Here is a 23,769-nt window from a genome sequence, read left to right as displayed (position 1 = left end):
GAAGGATTTAAAGAAGTGGCTTTCCACTTTTTTACTCAAAGGGTCAATTAAATAGCCAAGTTTTTTTTCTTTTCTAAATAATACACTATAAAAATATATCTGTAAATTGACAGTTTTTTGTGATTCATGTTTTTTCCCTCTTATTTATGCTTTTGAATTGCATTATGGGACCTTGATCTTTTTTCTAACAACTTTCAATCAATAAACATTTTCACATTTTCTGTTATTTACAAATGTAGTTCTCTATATATCATTTCCTAAACAATATCTTGTCTGAAACTACTAAAATGTCAATAAAAGTCACTTTGTCAAACTGCAGAGTTGAATTTTCAACGTCAAATGAGCAAAGATCACGCTTTAATATTGCAATTCACAACCTTAAATAAACGCAAAACACAAAATATGGAAAATGTTAATTAACAAATATTTTTACACTGTATTTAATTTCTTTCCTAAAAACCCATTAACGGTCCAATTGGAAATTAAGTTTTTTTACTTTGAATTTTTTTTCTAGATTTATCTTGCTTTGGTCTGCACTATTGACAACATTTCATCAAGGTTTGTAATTAACATTTTGTAATTTAGAGCATACAATGACAATTGGTCAAAATAGGTCAGAAGTCAGGCAAATTCTTGTTTTTAAAGTAAATTTGCTGGTTAGAAGCTGTTCACACATTGGTGATAAAAGAGATTAAAACAATCCATGAACAGTTTATTTAAAGCATCTTGACGCTACTTCATGGTTTTATTATAGTAAAACTGTAGTAACCATGAAGGAACCACAGTTTTTCTACAAATACCATAGCTATGATTCGTGTAGCAAAACCATGGTGAATTTGTGGTGGATAGTTTTTTTTTGTTTGTTTGTTTGTTTAATTTTTTTAAAGGGCCTCTTGGTTGAAAACCACTATTTTAAGTGAAGTTTTTAAACTAATTTCGAGAGGAGCACGTGATATAATTGACAGCAGCTGGCCATCTATCTACACTCATTAGTTAGCCAATCAGATCTATCCTAACCCACTATAAGTAGCCTAGCTAGACATTACTCCCTTATCTTCGTTTTCCGAAGAAACAAACGACAGGTCCGCTCTAGCTTCTCCAAAGCTACTCACGGACAAAACGGATCCTCCACATCTCCTACTATCCTTCAACTACAATACCACACCACCTTTACTACCATCGTCAGCAACTACAAAAAATGACAACAACAATAGCGACGGCGGCGGAGATCACAACAGCATCAGCGCAGCTACATTCAAGAAAGAAAGCTCCGCGCTCCATGAAACACCAGCCCCGTCTTAACAACAACCAGCCCAGCATGAAAGTCAGCTCGAGACCGAGGCTCCAACAAGAGGCCGTAGGCCTATCCACTCCAGCCAGATCTCAATGCAATCCCCAGTTCCGCTACGTACCTTCTCCAGCACCTTCATGCGTCTCCCATATCCAACAACGACTGTCACTGAACTCCTCCAAACTCCTAGATGCCGGGACCACAAAGCCGCTGCATTATACCCAAAAAACTTCTTCACCGCCACCCCCAGGACATAACACGCTCCTGCCACACCCCCTATCCTAAACAGACATTAAACCCGCAATCTCTCCGCCTCCCCGGAGAATCAAGGAAAGGATTAAAAAGCAATATTGGATTTGGACATATTGCAGCTCATCAACTCTTGGGAATCACACCTCACCTCTTCCAGCCTGCAGCCCGATTCCAGTGCACACTCCAGTCCTCCTCTTTCAGCGATCCTTACCACCTACGGGCTACGCACCCCGCCCCTCTACCTTGCGTATCATTGCTTTTTCCCCTCTAATTTAAACAAGCTCGCAGCTACTGCGGCGGTGCATACGCCGTCAGCCAAGTGCTAAGCCTAGTGAAAACAGAAATTACTTGTCGACTTTTGTCAATATGTTTATGCTTTTACTGAATTACGTTTGTAACTGACCAATTTTCTGAATTTCTCATTCCAGGTTTCGTCTACTGAAGCACAGCCGATCTCGGCGCTCCCTTCCCACAACCTCACTAGCCGTCCACCAACGCTAAACCAGAAATCACAGAGCAATTCCCTGTTAAGCACATCCATACCAGCCCTACTGAAATGGGCATTAGAACGTTTCCAAAAATGTCTAATAACGGCTCTTTCATCTCCTCATAATTCTGCCTTTTTCAGCTTTAACAGCATGATTCTGCCTAATAAATATGCTTAATTTATCACGTTATAAACCAAGCAATCTATCTAATCTAGACGGCTGCAGCGCTCGGTTGCAATCAACATTACACCTGCCACCCGATTTCTGGCAATCGGAGGTCACAATTATATTTCGTAGTCCGTTTAACATTCAGATGCAGAAGTAGCCCACACATTTATGCTTAAAAATGATCCGCTGGATTTCGCCAATAACTACGGCGTTTGCACATAATTCACCTACAAGTTCCCCGTTTCTCTCTCCCTAATATCCCCCAGCTAAACTAGTGACCGGTTTTCTAATAGGCTATTTGCATTCTCATTGCGGAAGAACCTCCGGCTTAAGCACTTCTATAATTCTTAAGCATCAATTTGGAGTGATAGAAACTCAAGCATTAATAAGCTACTTGAATAAATCGACAAATCAGTCACCTTTTATATTCTGGAACAAAAATATCACGCTAAGCATAAACTGCTCTCCATCTTAGAACATCAAACACACATGCGCATTATCCCGCAGGGATGCCTTTCGTCACTCACCTACTTCATCTCGCAGCAGCAATCTCCGGAATAGAAGAGAAATTATCTAAATCCGATCTTGGCCGTAACAAACTCTGCCTGAAGAGCGTCGCGCACCAGACGCGCCGACGGCGCGGTGACGCGGCGAGCTTACGACAGAGAATAGTAGATTAATGCACACCAGACTCACGCATTCATACTTTATCAATAAACTAATTAATTGTACAAATAGCGCCCCGCGGCGCGGCAGAATACGAAGTGTCATGAATTGTGGCTGGGCACTACGGACAGCCGCATTGACTTCCTTAGTATTTATTTCCTTCCTGTGAAAGTCAATGGTTACAGGTTTCCAGCTTTCTTGAAAATGTTGTCTTTAGCGTTTAACACGGGAGTCACCAACCTCTGAAACTAAGAGCTACTTTCAGGCACCGATTAACGTGGAGGGCTACCAGTTTGATAAACACTTCTCAAATAACAAATTGCTCAATTTACTTTAATTATAATTAAGTTTTTGGTAATAATTAATAATATTCATCCAGGTGAAGTCACTGATCATGTTATGATTCTCTTAAAGTTACCAACAATGATTTAACAGGGTAGGAAAATACCCCGTAATTAATATATCAATGTGCAACACTATTTTATTTATCTTTGCAAATCTTTACATTTTTAAATGATTACTTCTATATTAGAGAAAGCTTACTTGTAAGTGGCGTTATGGTGAGCTATTTTAGAACAGGCCTGTGAGCAACACACGAGAGCCTCGTGGGCTACCTGGTGCCCATTGGTACCATATTTGGCGACTCCTGGTTTAACAGAAAAGAATTCATAAAGGTTTGTAACCATCAGGTGACGCTTAAAGCATGCGACCTGCTTATACTTACTTCCTTAAGCGCTGGAATAGAAGCCATCCATTTAGTATGGATATACAGCCATCCTCAGTATATCCTTTTTACACAGATGCTGCCCCCTTCGTGGGGTATATTATCGGGGCCGCCAATGCGCTTCTAACGGGCAATATCGTCAATACATTCTAAAAAAAAAAAAAAAAATTACTGTTCTACATGTTCCTAGTTGCATAGGAAATCGCTGACTCTCTTTTTGCTTTATTTTCAGAACTGGTATCAGAAGCAGAGCCGCAGCTGACTCCATCTCTCCTTTTAAGATGATAATCCCATAACCACAGCATACACAATTTGCGTCAGCATTCATTTATACATTTTAAGTTACCCCAGAACACCTCATCAGTTTCTCACTGCTCAACACATCCACACATTCCGTTCAATACCATTTTTGGTTTCAAAACACCTTAAAGTCATAGGACTATTCAGGCTTCCCACCAGATTCATAATCCAGTCACTCATTCAGAATTGGAGCCACCACCACAGCAGCACACAAGGGCTATCGTAACAACACATACAAACACTTGGAAGGTGGTCTCCCGACACCTTCAAATCTTATATCTGACTCAGCCACAGCCATCTCAGGGAAGCTCAGAGGACCCTCACCAGCAGACGCAGTAATCCCAGCGGCCAAGGGCATGGGCCTAGTCCAGGGAGAGAATACAACCCAACCATACCAGCTTCCCGAGGGCAGAGAAACTACCCAGTCTCCCAAGGGCGCGGGCATGACCCAGCCATCTAACTTCCTTTCTTCCTTCCAGCTGATTTGCACTCAGCCTTCTCCCCCTTTTCACTCACCTAACTCCAGTAGGAGTTCTCTCCCTGCCCAGGCCCCCTTGTCTACCCTGCCCCCACCCGCCCCCCCCCCCCCCCCCCCGGCCGCTGCCACAGAAGTTTTCACTTCTGTAGGACCCTGCCCCCCCCATGGCTCTGGCCCCCGCAGGGGCGTTACCCCGAGCTTCGATTCCCGCAGGAATCATCTCACTGCCCTGGCCTTAGCTTTTTATATTATATGTCATTCCATAATGACATATAGTATAGCACTATTTATTTTTCTCTCTGTTTGATTTTATTTATATAAATTTATATCTATATGCACCCACGCATATAAATATGAATTTATATATAGTGCTGTCACCCTCACGCTCTGTTCCCGCAGGAACACCCCCAGAGCACCTATACCGCCCATCACCCTTCAGTAAGAGTCTTCACCTCCCCCTCATCTTTCCGGACTCCTACTGGAGCCAGCTAAATAGCTCACCCAACCCCGAGCTGTGACACGAGTCATGTCACCGACCCTCCCCGGCCCTAGCTTTTATTTATGTTCATTTTTGTTTATTTCTCACACTTATCTTTTATTTTTTAAATTTATTTATATATATGTATATATATATATATGCACCCACGCATATAAATATATATTTATATATAGTGCTGTCACCCTCAAGCTCTAACTCCCGCGGAGTTAATCCCGAGCACCGGACCCCCGCAGGGGTCATCGCCCAACTGCCATTTCACCCTCCAGCTGGGGCTTCACCAACCATTCCTTTTCCCGACTCCAGCTGGAGATGGCACATACAGCTCTCTCTCCCGCAGGAGAGCCAAGAGCTTCGACTCTCGCAAGAGTCAGTAAAAACGCCCCCCCCAAGGCCCTAGATTACCCCATTATATATTTATATATCTATATGTTTCATATAAATATATAATTATATATAGTGCTGCCACCTCCCAGCTCTATCTCCGCAAGGAGTGTTCCTCGAGCAAATTACTCCTTCGGAGTCCCCGCCCCCCCTGCCCCCCTTCACCCCCCTCTCCAGCCGGAGTCCTTCCTTCCCCTTCCTTTATATGACTCCAGCAGGATTCCCGCCCACCCCATGGCTCTGACCCCCGCAGGGGTCTCCCCGAGTCTCTACTCAAGCAGGAGTATTCACAGCCCACGCCAACTCTGCTCGGGTTCCCGCAGGAACCTGTTTCACCCTTTGCTCCAAAGGAGCCCTCTTTACCTTTTCTTTTTCAAATAACTATATCCAGCAGCCGGATATAGCATTTCAAGCCTTTTGGGGAGTTTCTTCGAATACACGGCTGCTGTCCCGAGCTTCATGCATTTGGGGAGCTCTCGAGAACCACCTGATCTCGTACTCCCCTCACATGCTCTATGGACCTGGCGGGAGCCCTGGGCTCAACTATCTCCGAGCTCAGGGTTCTCTCCCGGGACAGCATGCCAAACCTGCTTACAGCTGTCAAGCAATATCTAAGTGTGAACTCTTGAAGTGAAGTTTTTAAACTAATTTCGAGAGGAGCACGTGATATAATTGACAGCAGCTGGCCACCTATCTACACTCATTAGTTAGCCAATCAGATCTATCCTAACCCACTATAAGTAGCCTAGCTAGACATTACTCCCTTATCTTCGTTTTCCGAAGAAACCCCCCATCCACCCCTTTTTCCTCCTTTTCTCCTTTACAAAAAGGGGAGCTCTCGAGAACCACCTGATCTCGTACTCCCCTCACATGCTCTATGGACCTGGCGGGAGCCCTGGGCTCAACTATCTCCGAGCTCAGGGTTCTCTCCCGGGACAGCATGCCAAACCTGCTTACAGCTGTCAAGCAATATCTAAGTGTGAACTCTTGAAAGATTAATTATTCGTTATTTTGTTTCAGAGGAATCCTACTTAAAAAAAACTGAATGTAAGACAAGTATGAAAATGTTAATTACTCTCAGGAAATTCCTATTGCACTCAGAAAATTTGTTTTTACTATATTTGCTTTTAATAAAGGGCACCTATTGTTTCCCTTTTACAAGATGTAAGATAAGGCTTTGTTGTCTCCAGAATGTGTCAATGTATTGCCAACTCCTGCTGAATACATTGTAGCTGTTTTTGTAGCCTGTGGCTTTAAATGGAAATGATCTGCTTCTCCCTGCCCACCGTTCCCACATGTGTTGTCTGCTCCTCATCATGCGTTACGTCAGATAAACAGCACAGCGACAGACAGACTCGAATGAAGCTGAAATACAGCTCATTAGTCAAAAATACCAAGTTTATTTCATGTGTATGTTTTGGAGTTTATTAATGCCTTTCTGAAATGATAAGTCTCACACAAATGATGTTTGCAGTATGCACACACACACACACACACACACACACACACACACACACACACACACACACACACACACACACACACACACACAAACAAACATACACATATATTAGCATTTACTGACACTATGCGGCCATAGTTATTATGGTTAAGAATTACAGCGATTTTACTGTTTTCAAATTTTACTGTTTTAAAAAGGTTTTAAACGTATAAAACTTACAGAGAGTTGTAGCCAATATTTGAATCCCTGTTTATTGGCAAATCAAGTTTATACATGATATTACAGAAACATGGTGTCTGTCAATCAATTCAGTTGGCGGGGAAAACCACACTCCTACTTCACGTTGCGGTGGGTTTTAAAATCACTAGAATTTGAATCCTATTTTAAGGTCAAGAAATTTAAAAAAAGAAACTTGATGGGTTTGTATCATTCCAATATGACAGAGGACACACTATACCTACACACAGTTCTGACCAAACAGCTTACAAAAGATGATTTTTCATCATAGGTGCCCTTTAAATAACCTATAGCAGTATGTACAAAATGATCATTTTCACTTGATATCATTTATGCTTGATATCAAATACGTTTTTAACAAAGCAAAATTAATTACTACTGATCTAAAATGGCTCATAAAATAGCAAGAAAAAGAGTCTTTGTCTCCTACTTTATATCGCTTGTGTGGTTATCATAGCACAACAAAACAAACATACACCACTGCAGGTCATTGAGAAAACTGAACTACCCTGATCCAGTTACTATGACCATTTATGTGAAGCTGCTTTGATACAATCTACATTGTAAAAGCGCTATACAAATAAAGCTGAATTGAATTGAATATGTCTGAATATTGTAAAAGCTATTAATGCACGGATATTACATTAAGATTTCAATGATTATATAGACCCAAGATCTATTTAGCTTATGTTTTTATTGCACAAACATCATGGGACATGTTCTGTAAACATTCAAAATAGGTTAGGACAACATGGGCTCTCATTTTCTCGCTTGAAAAGAGATTTCTTCTACAGACACCTGACAGGATCACGTGAAAGAACATCCCTATATATGTAAAGCTGAAGATCCCTGGATTTGTAAGTTCTCTACACTATTACTGCAGGGTTCACTCAGGCAGTATAACTTCAGAATGAGCTTCTCATCTTTAAAGAATGCTCTTTGATGGTAAGAGATGACAGCTGCTTTCTGGGAGGACGGGTCAAAGATCGAGATGTTTATCACACCACAACAGTCAAGAACCGCAAGAACCTCCCACAGCGAGTGGACAATCACTCAAATTATACATGCTGAACCTTAGATTTTTAGATGTGGTGGCTTCATCTAACAGTCACACACTATAAATGGTATGAAGTCAGCCACAAAACTTTCACTATGACAATATTATTACATCATAACTAAAATCACAACAAAATGTTTCATTATCTGCGTCCCCTAGATATCGCCCTTCAACAATACAGTCATAAAGTATATATACTAGCTTTTTAATAAGTTAAAAGGGTGTTTTTGGCAACACAAGATTAAAGGGTTAGTTCAAATGAAAGTGAAATTTCACCCTGGTGTTTTTCTAATGTCGTATGGCCTTTTTCAGACTATAAAAGGAGGAGTTTTATTGTAAAAAATGTCCTCATTGTGTCAAGTTATGCAGTGGTGTAAGGTAACACATTACAAATACACTAAATTACTGTAATTGAGGAGTTTTTCTCAGGAATTGTAATTTGAAAGCAATAAATATGTCTAAAGTCTTTACACATAATGACCCAGGGACTGTTTGTAGACTGCGTGTCACTGATGAGAAAATGAATCACCGTCATCTACTGTATGATGACTGAAATAACCAAAAAGCCTTAAACATTCACTAAATGAAACCAATGAAGAATGGAAGGAAGGGCCAAATGAAGGAAGAGAGGACCGAACTAATGAAGAAAGAAAGGACTGAACAAACTAAGAAAGGAAACAAACAAACGAATGAATGAATGAATGAATGAATGAATGAACAAAGGACTTAATGAAGGAAGGAACAAAAATATGAACGAATTAATGAAGGACAGAATAAACAAACAATGGAAGGTAGGAAGAAAGGTGGGAGAGAAAAAACGAATATAGGAAGATCACTAAATGCACTACAGAATGTTTCGTTTACACATCCCTGCACAAACTGCATGTTAACATCAACTTTTCACAGTGTAATACTCACTACTCACTGCTCTTGAGGACTTTTAAAAGGGCTACTTTTTACTCATACTTTGAGTAATATTTACAACAGATACTTTTACTCTACTTTCACTACATTTTTGGGCAAATAATACTAGAGTTTGATTTTTTTAGTACTCTTTCCACCACTGAAGATCTGTTGTAAATTAAGAGACAAGTTTTATGACTTTTTGTCCTATAGCCGTACTATGGTAAGAAAAGTCCAAGCACACCCAGAATGAGTTACAGGACTTCTGGGTCTCCTGCGTTCGAAATATAAAGACGTCAGAGAAATATCAGAGAACGTGTAAACTAACTTATGTTTTGACCATTTTGAATTGGGGGAGAACACAAAAACGTCTAGTTGGGTCGTGAATAAACCAGTAACCGGTTAATCTCACCTTTACGTGTGTGTTCGCAAAAGTCAATTTATTAAAAAAGACACAAATACATACTTATCTTACTGCTAAATCAAATTACTAAAAGGTTAAAGTTGTTTATTTAAAAAAATTGAAAAGCTTGAAAGTAGAAGTACTTTTTACAGTGTATATACTGTATGTATATGAGCTCATAACTTCATAGCAGGAACTATTACGAGGGATGTCAAATTTAGAAAAAAAAATCATCAAAATGCTGGCTGTAAATGGCAACTTTAAAAAACACTGGTGCAGAAAATGTTAACGGCAGTGAACAGTGAGCAGCATTAAGCATTTTAAAGGGATGCAAATGTTTCACAGAGAGTTTCACAAAAAATATCATGCAACATATGATAAATATTTCAAATATTCTGGTATTCAATAGGATTTGGTGAAAAACAAACCTTAAAGTATTCATTAATAAAAATATTGCCTGTTTGTCTTTTTGCATGACTTTGCAGGACTACAACAGTACAGCTTGCCTATATAGAAAATGCAAAAGTGCATTGCTCGATAAACCAAGATTAAAAACTACATAAAACTTAGAAATACAAAAAGGTTTAGTTGTAGTTCATTTACTGGGTTAAACAACTCTTAGAATCTGGATGTCAGAATCTAATGTGTAAAACTTTTTTAAACCATGTTTTAGAAATGTATTAATTATTATGTGGAATTATTTAGTCTACAATTTACTGCTTCAAAATAGGGCTGCACGATATTGGAAAAATCTAATATTTTGATATTTTATTTTTCACAAAATGGTTTGACTAGCTGTTTTTGGCAGTTTTCTGGGTAATCTAACGGTACTTGGGTAAAAAATAGAATACAAAAAAAAAGCTTTTCTTTCTTTGCTTTGTTTCTTTTCTAATCCATATATATGAAAATTGTTAGATCAAGTAAAATATATTTTTTGTTGTTTTTACCTTCAGAATTACTGTCTTAGCCTTCAAAATGAATAGTTTTTCCTTAAAAAAATTATCTGCCAATGTGGTGAGTAAAACAATCATGTTGTTGATTTGAAATGTAGATATTTGGACATTTTTTACATAAATTTTAGCAATTCTGTCTGAATAATTAAAAAAAATTAATCTTTGGCACTTCAGATCATTTTGGAAGGGCACTTTTTATCCAAGACTAAAAAGGCCATGTGCACTGCACAGGTTGAGTCCCATGTGTGCACGTCCTTGCAGGTGCATGCATTGCAATATTGATGCCCTACTTCAAACTATTACATCTAAAAGTTATCTTGTTTCTAATTCACTAAATGTCAGCCTGTAACTGCAGAGTTACATTTCCAACATTGAAAGATGTCAGAGGCTGAGGCAACAATAACAATGTTGATGATGTACTGTTTATTACAGATTTCCCTACAGCGTTTAGCATTTTTATAATGAGTATCTCAAAACTATAAGCATATTTGTTTGTATTCCTTACCAGACATTTTGAGTGCTGGGGATTTGTTAAAGTGTCTTCCTCTGTTAAATAGAAACAGGGAAGAGTGAGAACAGGAAAGAGGAACACGGAGCGCAGCATCTGGGAAGACGTGTGTAAGCGTTACATTAATAAATCAAGTTGTCATCACTACTTTAGAGCTCCCTTTTCTGGTTTAGGCAGACAAGATTAAAATACTCCGCTGTCACAAAACAACTGAAGCTGTTTTCTCCTTCATATTCTCTCTCACTATACCCTTTTTCACTCTTTACTGTCCCTTTGCTCAAATAACTGCTAGTCTTGCTCTATAAAGAGCTTCCTGAATGGAGTTTTTGTTTGGAGCCACACTGCATACAATCTGAATTTTACTGTCTGGGTCCATGCCTGACTGTATCTATTCAATACATTTTTACAATTTAAATGTCTTAGTTAAAGTATTATGAACCACAAATTATCATCTAACTACAGGATGGACCACAACATCACAAGTTTTGATCTAAACTGAAGAAAGCCTGTGACAATTGGTGAAAATTTGTTGGACTTAGTTAAAACTAACAATCTCTTTTGGCACACTTTGCACTCTGAATGGTGACATTTTTCCTATGCACCATGGACATTGCTGTTTTCCTGCAAAAATTCCATTATTAGGGATGGCTAAAATAATAATAAGTTGAATTTATGTAAACAATGGGACGTTGCACAACACGATATGCAGAGTAAGTTTTGAGTTGACAAAACAAATGCAAACTGGGTAAGATCAGGCTAAATGGTTTCACAACACTTGATATAAACATTCTTTGTTAACTTTGGGTTTGTGATTAACCCTTGTGCACTGTTCAAATTTACTACCCTTTTGTTATGTTCGGGATGAAAACATCCACTGAATTAAAATGCTGTAAAAATGCATCAGATATTTATTTATTTATATTTGTTTATTTTTTGCATAAACCTGTTAATGAAGTCCTGATCAAAACTACTAAATTGCTTAGTTAATTTCTGGATTTTAACTCTTTAATTGACAAATTTATAAATGATGTCACTGATTTGGTGAAAAAAACACAAAATGACGCATTTTTAATTTAAAAAAATTGTTGTAGACTGGAATTATTTTACCTTTTATCAACATCTTGGTCATGTGAATGATTAGTAACAACATCGGCTTTGATTCATTGTTAGATTAAAAAATTAAAAAATTTTCTCCCTAATTTACAGTTGGTGGCTGTTTTTGCCCCATTGACTTCCGTTATAACCACATTTGATGATGCATAAATACAGTCTTTGTTTTTGTTTACTCCATGTATTTCTAAGAGCTAAGATGCATATTTTGATTTTCTCAGATATATTAAGGTAAGTGTGCAAAGGTCACTCTCACACACTCAGGCCCCGTTAACACTATTGCGTTTTAGTTTTAAAAAGGCGCTTTAGAATGAAAACGATCCACGTCCACACTAGCGTTTCACCCAGCATTTATGAACAACTCCAGTAAGTTGTAGCCAGATCGTTGTAACTAGTTGCCAGATCATGTCATTGATTGTGATACAGGAAGGAAAAGACAGCAATGCATAGCAAAAAGAACAAACTAAATACAAAAATGTGAACATAGGACAATCTCCTTTTAGACCTTTATTAGAACAATTTGTAGAAAGATTTTTTTTTAAATCTAAAGGAAATGTATAAACAAATGTTAAAAAAATAAAAAATATAGCTCATCAAGACTGTGGTTGAATTGGGTACTTTTAACTTTTTCACTTTTGTACATTTTTCAGGCCGTATTTCTTTACATTTACTTAAGTACAACAGTGTAGTCAGTACTTCTACTTTTACCAGAGATGTTTTAAACATGAGTATCTGTACTTCTACTTAAGTAAAGGATGCGTGTACTTTTGCCATCTCTGCTCAGTTCAGTGTGGTTTAATATTCAATACTGAGAGTCAAATACTGAAGAGTAAATCCATCGATGCGCATAAGAACTGCACTTATTTCTGTTTTTGGTATTGCAGAAGAAGGGTTTGGCCTGAAATGTATACAGTTTTTTACCATCATACTGATAATTTTTAGTCATTCAGCAAAACTACAGTTCAAACCACTGTAGTTACAAACCCTTCTTACACACACTTTATTCAGAAATTCATTCAATAATTCAATTTATTCATTTTGTTATTGCTGCTTCTAACTTTGTTATATTATTTGTAATTGGTGTAGCAAAAAGCAACGAACATTTCTGTGTAAAACTTGAATGACTCCATATTAATCTCTTGAGTACTGAACTATTGTTTAACCGCAACAAGTCTCCAGCCTGCAGCAGTGATATGAGAGAGTTACTGAGGGCAATGGTGTTTAGTACTTGTAAAGCCACAGGGAATGAAACAGGAGTCTGAACCTCGTTAAAGCGGCAGAAATAAAAGGCCTGTCACTGAGTGTTGGTGTGGCAGGAGTCGGGTGACATTTACAGCTGTGTGGCTGAAGGAGGCCGTGGGTGAATTGGACCGCAGATCCTGCCAGGAGGGTAAATGGAGTGGAGTGGATCTGAAACCCTATAGCCTCACCTGAACCAGACCTTGGCCTCTCCATCACCCCGCCGATCCGCAAAGCCACGGCGTGGGTCACAAAGCACCGTAAATTCTGACCAACCTGGCAACCCTGAGGCCGTGCTCCCATAATAAACAATGAAGTCAATAAGTGTCCTGCATGTCACTGCCAGACAAGCCACTGAGTGTGTAAGCCACGAAACAAAACCGCATTCACAGGGCTCAGGCTCCCAATAAAGGACTGGTAAGATGAATGTGGACCCGCCGGATGCCAAAATGATTAAGTGTACGCAATACTTAATAAAAGCAATGAAGTCAAATGTAACCTAATCTATTTATGGAGCAAAAGTGAAAAGCAGGAGCGTCTGCAAAGCAGTGTTTTATTGATTTATTTGCCATGTCTTCCATCAGCACCAGCGAGACAGGCCGTAACATTTATTCTTATCCGATCCAGATGCCTGCCAGTGCAAATGTTAGAGAGGCCACAGAAAATCTGAATTTAGAAATATGCTGCTATGATGTAATGCAATACAATTCTTTTTTCCCTTTCTGACATTCTTTATCATCGTAAAACTACACTTGCATTTATTATATATGTATGCATACAGTAACCAGCATATATAACTACACCCCTCAGATCTATCTTTTAAATTCATATTTTTAATAGGAAGCTCTACAATATTGTATTTGTACATATACATTAGAATAGTCAGCACTGAAGCCAAATCTAGAGCTTATCTAACAAAATAACTTATGATAACTGTCCAAAAACTAGTACACCCAAAATTATATGTTATAGAAAAAATTTAATACAAATTTATAAGAGGACAAATCAAGAGAAGCAAAAAATAAATAAATAAATAATAATAATAAATAATTTTTTTTTTAAATTTTGTAGGTTGTATTTTTTTTTGCAACATTTTGCCTGAATTTAGTTGTTTCATATTGAAATTTCTAAATATGTTTGGTAACTAAAATATTATTTTAATAAATATATCGGGTTAATAAATCTGTTTTGTTTACATACACCACAATACATGCCTATATTCACTGAGAAATGGATTCATTTTCTAAATGGGGTGCACTCAATTATGCTGAGCACTGTATATATGTATATGTATAAATTTCATTTTATTTTTTTATATGACAGCACGTAATAATTACTAGTTATTTTGTGACATACTAATTAGTTTTAACAAGGTAAATTAGGGTAATTAGGCAGGTCAGTGGACAATAGTGGTTTGTTCTGCAGTCAATTGAAAAAACTAATATTAGTTATGGGGGCTAATACTTTTGACCTTACAAATATACATATTTTTTAAATTAAAAACTGCTTTTATTAAGACCAAACTAAAAGAAATGAGACTTGCTGAAACAAAAAGAAAAAAAATCCTTCCTCTGTTAAACAGCACTTAGGAAATGCTGAAAAAGAATTCAAATTTCACAGGAGGACTAATCATTTTGCCTTGTCTTATGTTGCATGATTTACTGGTACTATGGTAGTATCGCGATACTATGGCTCCAAAATACTGTCAGCGCCGCTGCATTTTGTAAGCGATAATGTCATCATTAATGGTCTATCTACAATAGATAATCTTGCATGTGGAAAAGTCACTGAAATGCTCACACGTTTGTGCAACAATAGACCATTTTATTTTAAGTATGTGGAGCCCTTTAAGGTTGCGCGTTTTCTGATGCTTGCTGATATCGCACAATGCACTCCTGAATCTGTTTATTTCTGTTCCTATCAATATGATTTAGTAGCTACAACAACCCTAACTCTGAAAAAGAATGACTAACAAAGTAAAATTTTAAATTACATTGGATTGTTACCTGATAAGACTCATAACAAATGGAAACAAAATAGCAACAGAAAAATGAAAACAGGAAACATTTAAACAAGTTTGACCACTACATATAGCACAATTTTGTTGGAAAAAATGCTCTTTTTGTAACAACATCTGTACCTTTATTTTGATGTATTTTTGTTGGTCAGTTGTCTAGAAAATAAACTAAAAGTAGGAATACATTTTAGGTAAAGTGAGGTGCAAATAATACTTTTTGTTAATAATAAGGGAATTATGAATCAAATTAAAGTAGACCTATTATAACATACAAAATATAGTATTCCTGACAATTTTCTTTATAATTTGAGTTATGAATTACAGTATCGCAATACTTTTTGGTGTTGTGATACTTCAGCTGGTATAGTATCGTAAGATTAATTAATAATATCTTGACAACCCTAATATATACTTAATCATTTTACCTTATTTAAACACGCAACAAAAATTGGTTATATTGTACATTTCAATACATATAATGCAATAACATCAGTTGGCATTACAACTCATGAAAACAACCCAGACTCATTCTGAAAATGTACCACTATATACATTTGTAGAGAGCGCAAAATACATCTAAGGAGCTATGGTTTTTGTTTTTGCACCAAAGGACGCTGTGTACGTTCTTTTTAGATTATTACCCCCTGCTGTTCGTGCGTAATTCCACCAGAGGCTGCTGTTGACTGACTGAGTAAAAGAGTGACCGATCGACTGATCCACCCTCCACCTTCCCTAAACCCAACCAATAGTGTTTTCAAAAGCACCGATTGACCCGTTCTTTGCTGGTCTGTCATCGTGGTCAACACATCTCTGCTTCAAGTCTGCTGATGTACATAGCAACAAACTGGACAAACTGGTAACAGTGGCAAAGCCGGCCATATGGAGGTAAGTGGTCAGTTGGTAAGTGCGAAAAGAAATGGCATCATACCGCTTCGTGGCATTCGTTTTAAAGACAAAATGCAGCCATACGTACTTCTGGCTACATAATTCGTGATCTCCAGAAATGTATATAGGGCTATGTTTTCAGAATGAGCCTATGTTGCATAAAAAGCACTGGAAATTCCTCCATAACACCGTCAAATAAAGATCTGCTTCAAGAAGATGTTTTAAACATTGCATATCTAACAACAAAAACAAGATATACATCAACATTCTGTGCAATCTGTACTAAAACTGACCATCTTTGTGTTGTTCTACCAAGCATCTTGTTCTACTAAACACAATTTTCCACTGAATATGTATAGGTGCCTTGATAAACTGTTAAAGCTAGAACACAAAGCACAAGTCATTGGTGTGCGTATTGAAGAAACCGCCCCTGACTGAAAGCAAAGAGAGGGTTTTTGAAGGAAGACTAGAAGTGACAACTTCAACACCCCCTGATTGCTTCCTGGTGACACAGAGCCCATATATTAATTAGACAAGCTCACTGAAAGCTGGAGGAAAAGCTATGCGTTCCTCGCTCCGTTACCTGTGTTTGCTTTGGCCCAGAGCCTTGGAGGGCAGGTATCACTTCAGATTAATGACTGGCTTCTCTGTACTGAGGGCTTCCTGTAGTGCTTTGCTTAGGCCAATACTTTTCCCCCTTCTTTATCATTTGATCTGTGGTTTCACGCTCTCTTTCCTTCAGCTTCTAAGTTGTGGCCTCTATTTTCCTCTCATCATGTTTTAAATGAAAAAGCAACGGTTTTGACCTCTTATTTAGTCTTTTGCTTTTGTAACTTCTGATAATTTGTACAACCTGTTGGCTTTGCAATTTAATGACTGCTTTCAAACAGGTTTTCCATTTTAGATAAGTCACCCTTATTTATTTATTGCATTTTATATTATATTTCAGTCACATTTCATTCAAACTAATTCACAGCATTTTTATCATCATAACTTACTAATGTAGTTTTATTACTTTACTAATATTAGTTTTATTATTTTATCTGAAAGACATTTTAGTGTTTATTTTCTGTTTCTGATACTTTCTGATACTCCAATGTGAGGTAAGATGTATGCAGATAAATACTTAAAATTCACACCAGTTTAATGATAGACACAGCCAAAAGTGGAAACTACAGAATGCAAAACATGCAACTTAAATTTTACTTTACACCAAACTGCTTTTAATGCCAACCGCAGACGTCTTTGGCTAACAGCCATCATAAGAGCTGAATGGAGTGAGTCCCTAATTAAAAACGCTAGGCTCTGCAGTTCTCATTTTATCTTATATAAGTTCACGCTGTGCTGAATCATACACATGACTCGTTTTTGATTGCAGCAATGATTTCAGCAAAAACAGTTACATTCGGTTAATTAAACTGCAGACACTAAATGTTTGGAATGATATGTAAAGATCTAAGCTCACATTCCCTGTCGTACAGGTGCAGTTCTCTGTCAGAATGCAGTTGCTTTACTTTTTGATGATTACCCAGGCCTTTCAATGAGATAGTTGCATATTTCGGGCTGGATGTTCGGCCATTTCGTCTTTTCCAATATTCACTGTGAGGGTGCTATCGCAAATGGACCTTCAGACAAATGCTGCTCACTTTAACGTTAGGTTTGCAAAATAACTGTGCTTATAACTGGGTGACAAGCTTTTATAATACGCTAAAAGCATTATGTAAATAATATATAATATGCAATCAATAAAACTTATCTCTAACACAACAACAAACTCTGTACCGCATCCGACGTCATTCCCTTGTTGCAAACGCTAGTGCTCCAGTTTTTTCTGCAACCTCGATGGACGCGCATCCTGAATGTTTTCAAACCAGTTATTCGTCTTTACTTTTTTATATGGACATTTATGAAATGATCTCATTAGCTTTAGACATCCCTATATGGTAAATTTTTGTCAGTTCTAAAACTAAATGTTTCCATCATTCAGACAGTCTGAAACTCAAAACAATGATTAGGTGATTTAAGTCAGTACTGGCGGGATTCTGAAGAGAAATTGCTTTACACAGTTTACAATTAATGTCCATGTATAGTCCAATACTCTTAACCACACCTATTTACCGTTAGGTTATAATAAGCAAATGATATGCAAACAGAAATCCTGCCCCTACTACACATTCCATTTTAGTTGGAGGCATCAACATACTGAAATACAAAATGTCTTAACCACTTTCTGGTTAACGCAGAGTTTCAGCCAAGTCTAAAATGTACATAATTTGAGATTTAGGGCTATATATTAAAGAAAATATGTCTATTTCAATCCCTCTAAAATGTAACAGGAAGTTCTCGAGTCACACAAATGCAATAAGTCACCAACAGAACTGAACAGAATGCAAAAAACTAACCATAGAAACAACAGAGAGTCGGAGGCAACCTGGAGTCAAGCTCTGACCGCAGTCCTCCTCCACACTAAATCCTCCTCTCTCATCTTTCCACTCATCCGATCCTCCTCTCCTCAATCTGATGAAGCCCTGATTTAGTGCACTCGGTCAGTTCCATGCTCTGCTGACCCGGGAGACTTGTGGAAGTGTGAAAGCTGTGACTGAAAGCTCTCCGGGGTCAAACTTGCCTCAGCACTGATGGGAAATCAAATGCTAACCTTCATCAATGGGCTTTGCTTCCCAAGGTCTTGTGTGCTAAACTTGATGCACTCTTCTTGGAGGGCAATTTCAATTGCCGATTTGTTGTGTCAAAATACAGTGTCCTAAGTTTAAACACCTCTTACTGTCATGAATTTAAAAGTTAACATAAATGCTTCACCCAGTCATTATTACATAACCGGCCTGTAAAAAAATGCAGGATTCCACACAATTCATTCATGTTGTCCCAACACAAATCAATTCAGTTAACGGTAACACTTTATAATACCTACACACTATGAATCATTTATTAAGAATTAGCAAACAGTAAAATCAATATTTGTTAAGCATTGCCGCTACATTAATAAACGTTAGTAAGCTGTTTATAACTGTAGCTACAAATGGTGTATATTTTTGACTTATAAACACATTTATAATGTGCTTAATAATTGAACTTTCATACTTTGTTAGTGATTTATTTTTCATTACTAAAGGAAGTATTGCATTATTTACGAACCAGTTGTTTAAGCATAGTTGGTTGTTTTTAAAGATCATTCTGAATGAGTTAGTAAATGATTAATAAACTATTAAAATTTACATTTATAATTCTTGGTATTCAGGCATGCACTTGTAGTTATTTGTATGTTAATAAATGCTTTATTAACTAAACTTCATGCAGTTTTGTGACCTAATCTAAAGTGAGGATTATTTATGCTTTATAAACCCCTTATAAATGACAATTAAAGGCTCAGTTAAATTCTAAACAGGAAAAGATAACAAACTACTTTATTTATTTATATTCGTTTGAAGATGCACAAATGAAACTACTTCAAATGAAAAATAAATCTTTCCAATCTTATCTAAAAAAATCACTAGAGTTTAAACATTGCATCTTATTATATTGCTAAATTATTATATTGTTGTTGTTTTATTATGTTATTCAGCGATTAAACTGTACAGTAATTTAACTTTTTAGATAAGATTGCAGATTTATTGTTCATTTGATACCAAGCCTTTAATTGTCATTTACAAGGGATTTATAAAGCATAAATAGTAGGTGTGATATTACAGTTTTAACCAGTTTTCCTGTTTCCATCTGTATGCAGACATTTCTTGAAATAAAACATTTAGAATCTGCAAAAAACAGTGATCATATTCATTGGCATCACCTCAGAGTGCCAAGTGACAGTGCGAATGCAACCAGAAACATGACCAAAGGTGAGAATGTAGTTCTCGGGTGACCAGGGCCTGGTGGCTAGTCCTTATAACTCATTTCCTAGAACTCCCTGTTGCAAACTCCCCTATGCTCAGACTCACATAAACATCTGAACAATGCCTTTAAGTGCATTAGTAAGTGAGTAACGTGTATTTATAGAGCACATTTATTGTGCAACCCAAACTCATTCTGAAAACGTAGTCCCGTGGACGTTTCTGGAGACAGCGAAATACGTCCCGGTAGGTACGTATGACTGCATTTTTTTTTCAAGCGAACGATACGATGCGGTGCGACGCTGTTCCTTTTTGCGCTTGCCGGCCGACCGGCCGACCGACCGCTTACCTCCATGTGGAGGGCTTTTCCGCTGCAACAGTTTGTTCACTCAGCTCACCGTGTACGTCGGCAGGCTTGAGATGCAGAGAGGAGTTGACCACGGCGATCGGTTTCGAGTGCGGAGAAGAGCGGTTCCAGCAATCAGGTAAGACAAAAACAGAATCCAAAAAAATTAAGTAAATGAGTTTCGTAACAGGGTGAGAACGCTGTGAAATCCGAAAACGCGGTAGAAAAAAAAATTAGGGCTTTACTTTTTTTGGACGGCTTTTGTAAACTGTTGCTCGGGTTTAGGGAAGTGAGCGGGCGGGCGGGTCAATCGGTAAAATTGATTTGGTTCAGGGAAGGAGGAGGGTGGGTCAGCCGATTGGCCGGTTGCGCAGTCAATCATCCGGTCAGTCGGACAGCGGCCTCTAGTGGGTTCATGCGAGAACAGCGCGGGCACGAACTGCACTCGCGAGTGGCGTTTGAGATGCGAAAAAGCGCACAACAGCGGCCTCTCGCGGATTCGCAAAAACAAAAACTGCAGCCGTACGTACCTGCCGGGACGTATTCCGCAGTCTCCAGAAACGTCCGCAGGACTACGTTTCCATTATGAGCCTGAGTTGTTATTGTGTATGGCCATACACCCAAAGCGCTTTACAATCATGAGGAGGGGTCCACTACTCCACACCACTACCTATTTTTTTCTATTTTTTTTTAATCTGATGTATCTTTCATTGTCAGTCTTCTGCATAATCATGAGAAGGATCATGGCCAAGGGTTGGACAGCTTTGTTGCTTGGTGCAAAGACTTATATTTACAACTTAATGTCTCAAAAACTAAAGAGATGTTTATTGACTTATGCCGTAACTTTATTTCTAATGCTACTACTACTATAAACAGTACTGTTGTTGAGACAGCGAGTGAGTGTACATACCTGGGCACCATCCTCCAACTGAACATTGAGGCAAACACAAATTTGATTTGTAAAAAGGCGAATCAACAATTGTTTTACTTGAGGAGGTTGAAAGGATTTGATATGGAGAGGCCTCTTCTTATAAGACATTTTATTCGTCTTTTATTGAGTCTCTTTTAACTTTTGCAGAAATACGCTGGTATTGTCATTTGAGCATGACTTGTAAAAACAGACTTTCAAAAATGCTTCATCTACTGTATCTCAAAAGATTTTGGGCACAGATCTTAACAGTATTGGACAGGTGTATGAGGTGAGAGTCATAAAGATGGCTATGTCCATTTTAGCAGATAAGAACCACCCACTTGATTCAACATCTTGCCTTCTGCCATCAGGCAGAAGATATACTTATTCTAGAGGGGCAAAGTCCAACAGATATTTGGATTTGTTTGGTCCAACTGCAGTTGAGTTACTTACAAACTTTAAGTTGTGTGTTTTTTTACTTGATTATGATTTTTTTTTTGTTTACTGTTGCTGTTAACTGTCGGCTATTGCTGTAAATCTAATTGCCCTTCGAGGACAATAAAGACATTCTAATTCCAATCCACCAGTGTGCAGCATCCACTTTGGTGATGTGACAACAGCCACAGGACAATGGCGCCAGTGCGCTCAAAACACACCAGCTATAGGAGGAGTCGAGAGACAGTGATAGAGCCAATTTGGTAGATGTGGATGATTGGAAGGCCATGATGGTAAGAGCCAATGGGAGGAATTTGGCCAGGACACTGGGATTACACCCCTACTCTTCACGAGAAGTGCCATAGGATTTTTAATGACCAACGAGCCAGTCAGGACCTTAGTTTAACCTCTCATCTGAAAGATGGCGTTCATTGACAGTATGGTGTCCCCTTCACTTTACTGGGGCATTAGGACCCACACAGACTGCAGGTTGAGCGCCCCCTGCTGGCCTCACTAACACCACTGCCAACAGCAACTTAATTTATCTATGTGGACTCTCGCATACAGATCCTGACTAAGCTCAGCCCTGCTAAGCTTTAACCGGTCTTCAGCTGCAGGGTGATTTAACTTTGGCAGCAAAAGTGCAATAACTAATTTCAGGCTGTTGAATTATAAAACAACCCAATTTAAAATGTACACAACTCTTTACTTGTCAAATTGAGTTTTTACATTAGCCTAGCATTCTAGAACTATGGCTGACATCTACTGAAAGAAAAAAATTCTATTATGCTATTGCTTGTAATTAAGTCTTATTTTTTGCACATCCTGCATTTCTGGGAGGGACATCGTCTTCCACACAAGAGAGTTGAACCATTATTGAAAGATTTGTCTTTTTCAGGAGTGGTTAACCACATGAGAACTCAGTTGATCAGCCTGTATGTGTATGTGTGTGTGTAGTTTTGAAGCGAGGGGTTTACTACATGATAAATCACAGGCTCTGTCAGGAAAGACTTGCGCCTGAGGGTCTGTCTGGCCCCTGTCATGGAAAACACTGAGAGTCCCCCTCACTCTCACTCACATTTATAAACACCCACACAGACAAGCTTATTAATGAAAAAAGCAGAGGAATCTGTGCTAATCTAATATAATTAGCCATGTGCAAAATCCCCTGAACATAGCCTCAGCAGACCCCAGCACTGATTGAAGGGCTAGTCCAAAACTTTGCTTTTATAGCTGTTTGGAAATCATAAAAAATGGAAAAGAACAGGAACTTCTGTGATTTCTCATCCAGTTTGGCATAATTCATCATTTATATACTACACAAGTATGCATGAATAGGATCTTTCATCTTTTCACAAGTTTCACAAGACAAATGAACTTTTAGTGTTTTTAGCGCTACGCTGATTAAAGTGCTGTGCTTTGAGGTCCCCAAACAAATGATAGTGCTGTTTTATGTTAACACCACATTACATACAAGCAAGAACACTTTTTCTTGACTTTAATTTTCAACTTCTAAGGGTCCGGGTGATATCTGAAACCCTTTCCCCCTGGATCAAACATCGGTTTCTTGTTTTATCAGTGTATCACATACCATCAAACTGAGCCAGGATAAACAGGAAAGAAGGGATTATTGCAATTTTTCATCTCCGTCTTCCCTCCTCTTGGATGGTATGTGGTGGTCAGACTATGAAATTGTTTCCACTTATTAATATTTGTAAAAAAATGCTGTAGCAGCTCAGGGGGGATTATTTCCCCAATTACCTTCACCACGGCTCATTTACCGTCTGAGACCTGCCTCTTCAAAACAGAAGTCATGATGACTGAATGAGGGGCGAGCACACTGAAGCAGTTGACCGATAAAACAGAAAATAAAAGAGAGAAGGTGAATACATTTACATAAGCAAACTGTAGCTATATTCTGTCTCTACCAACATTTTTGGTACTTCTCAAATCTCAACATCAATTTTTAAAGCTATTTTAGCTTATGCAGAGTGTAATTTCAATTTAAAAATCACAAAAAGCCTTGTTTAAAAAAAAAAAAAATTGTTTTACGCAGCAGATGCCCTTCCATCAGCAACCCAGTACTGGGTAACACCCATACTTTCTCGCATTCACACACACACACACACACACACACACCGCACACACACACACACACACACACACACACACACACACACACACACACACACACACACACACACACACACAC

The 23,769-nt window shown here is 38.1% G+C and overlaps 1 protein-coding gene and 1 long non-coding RNA gene across 4 annotated transcripts in view; one reads left to right on the top strand and one right to left on the bottom strand.

Annotated features, from left to right (window-relative positions):
• The window catches only part of lpxn (leupaxin), a 28,641-nt gene extending 28,532 nt beyond the window's left edge, over positions 1 to 109 (top strand). The window contains exon 9 of the mRNA XM_684147.11: positions 1 to 109. This exon is cut by the window's left edge and continues 290 nt beyond it. The gene's annotated coding sequence lies outside the window, so the exon portion shown is untranslated.
• Positions 1 to 23,769, bottom strand: part of si:ch211-120j21.2 — a 238,318-nt gene that overhangs the window by 28,715 nt on the left and 185,834 nt on the right. The window contains exon 7 of one of the 3 annotated variants that reach the window (XR_012384247.1): positions 16,605 to 16,780. The exons of the other annotated variants lie outside the window; for them this stretch is intronic. This is a non-coding gene — a long non-coding RNA (si:ch211-120j21.2). The remainder of the gene's footprint in view (positions 1 to 16,604; positions 16,781 to 23,769) is intronic. 3 annotated transcript variants of the gene reach the window in all.

The sequence above is a fragment of the Danio rerio genome, chromosome 8 (assembly GCF_049306965.1).
Source record: "Danio rerio strain Tuebingen ecotype United States chromosome 8, GRCz12tu, whole genome shotgun sequence".
Lineage (NCBI taxonomy): Eukaryota > Metazoa > Chordata > Actinopteri > Cypriniformes > Danionidae > Danio > Danio rerio.
The sequence above is the reverse complement of the archived record's forward strand: the minus strand, read 5'-3'. Positions and strand labels throughout refer to the sequence as shown.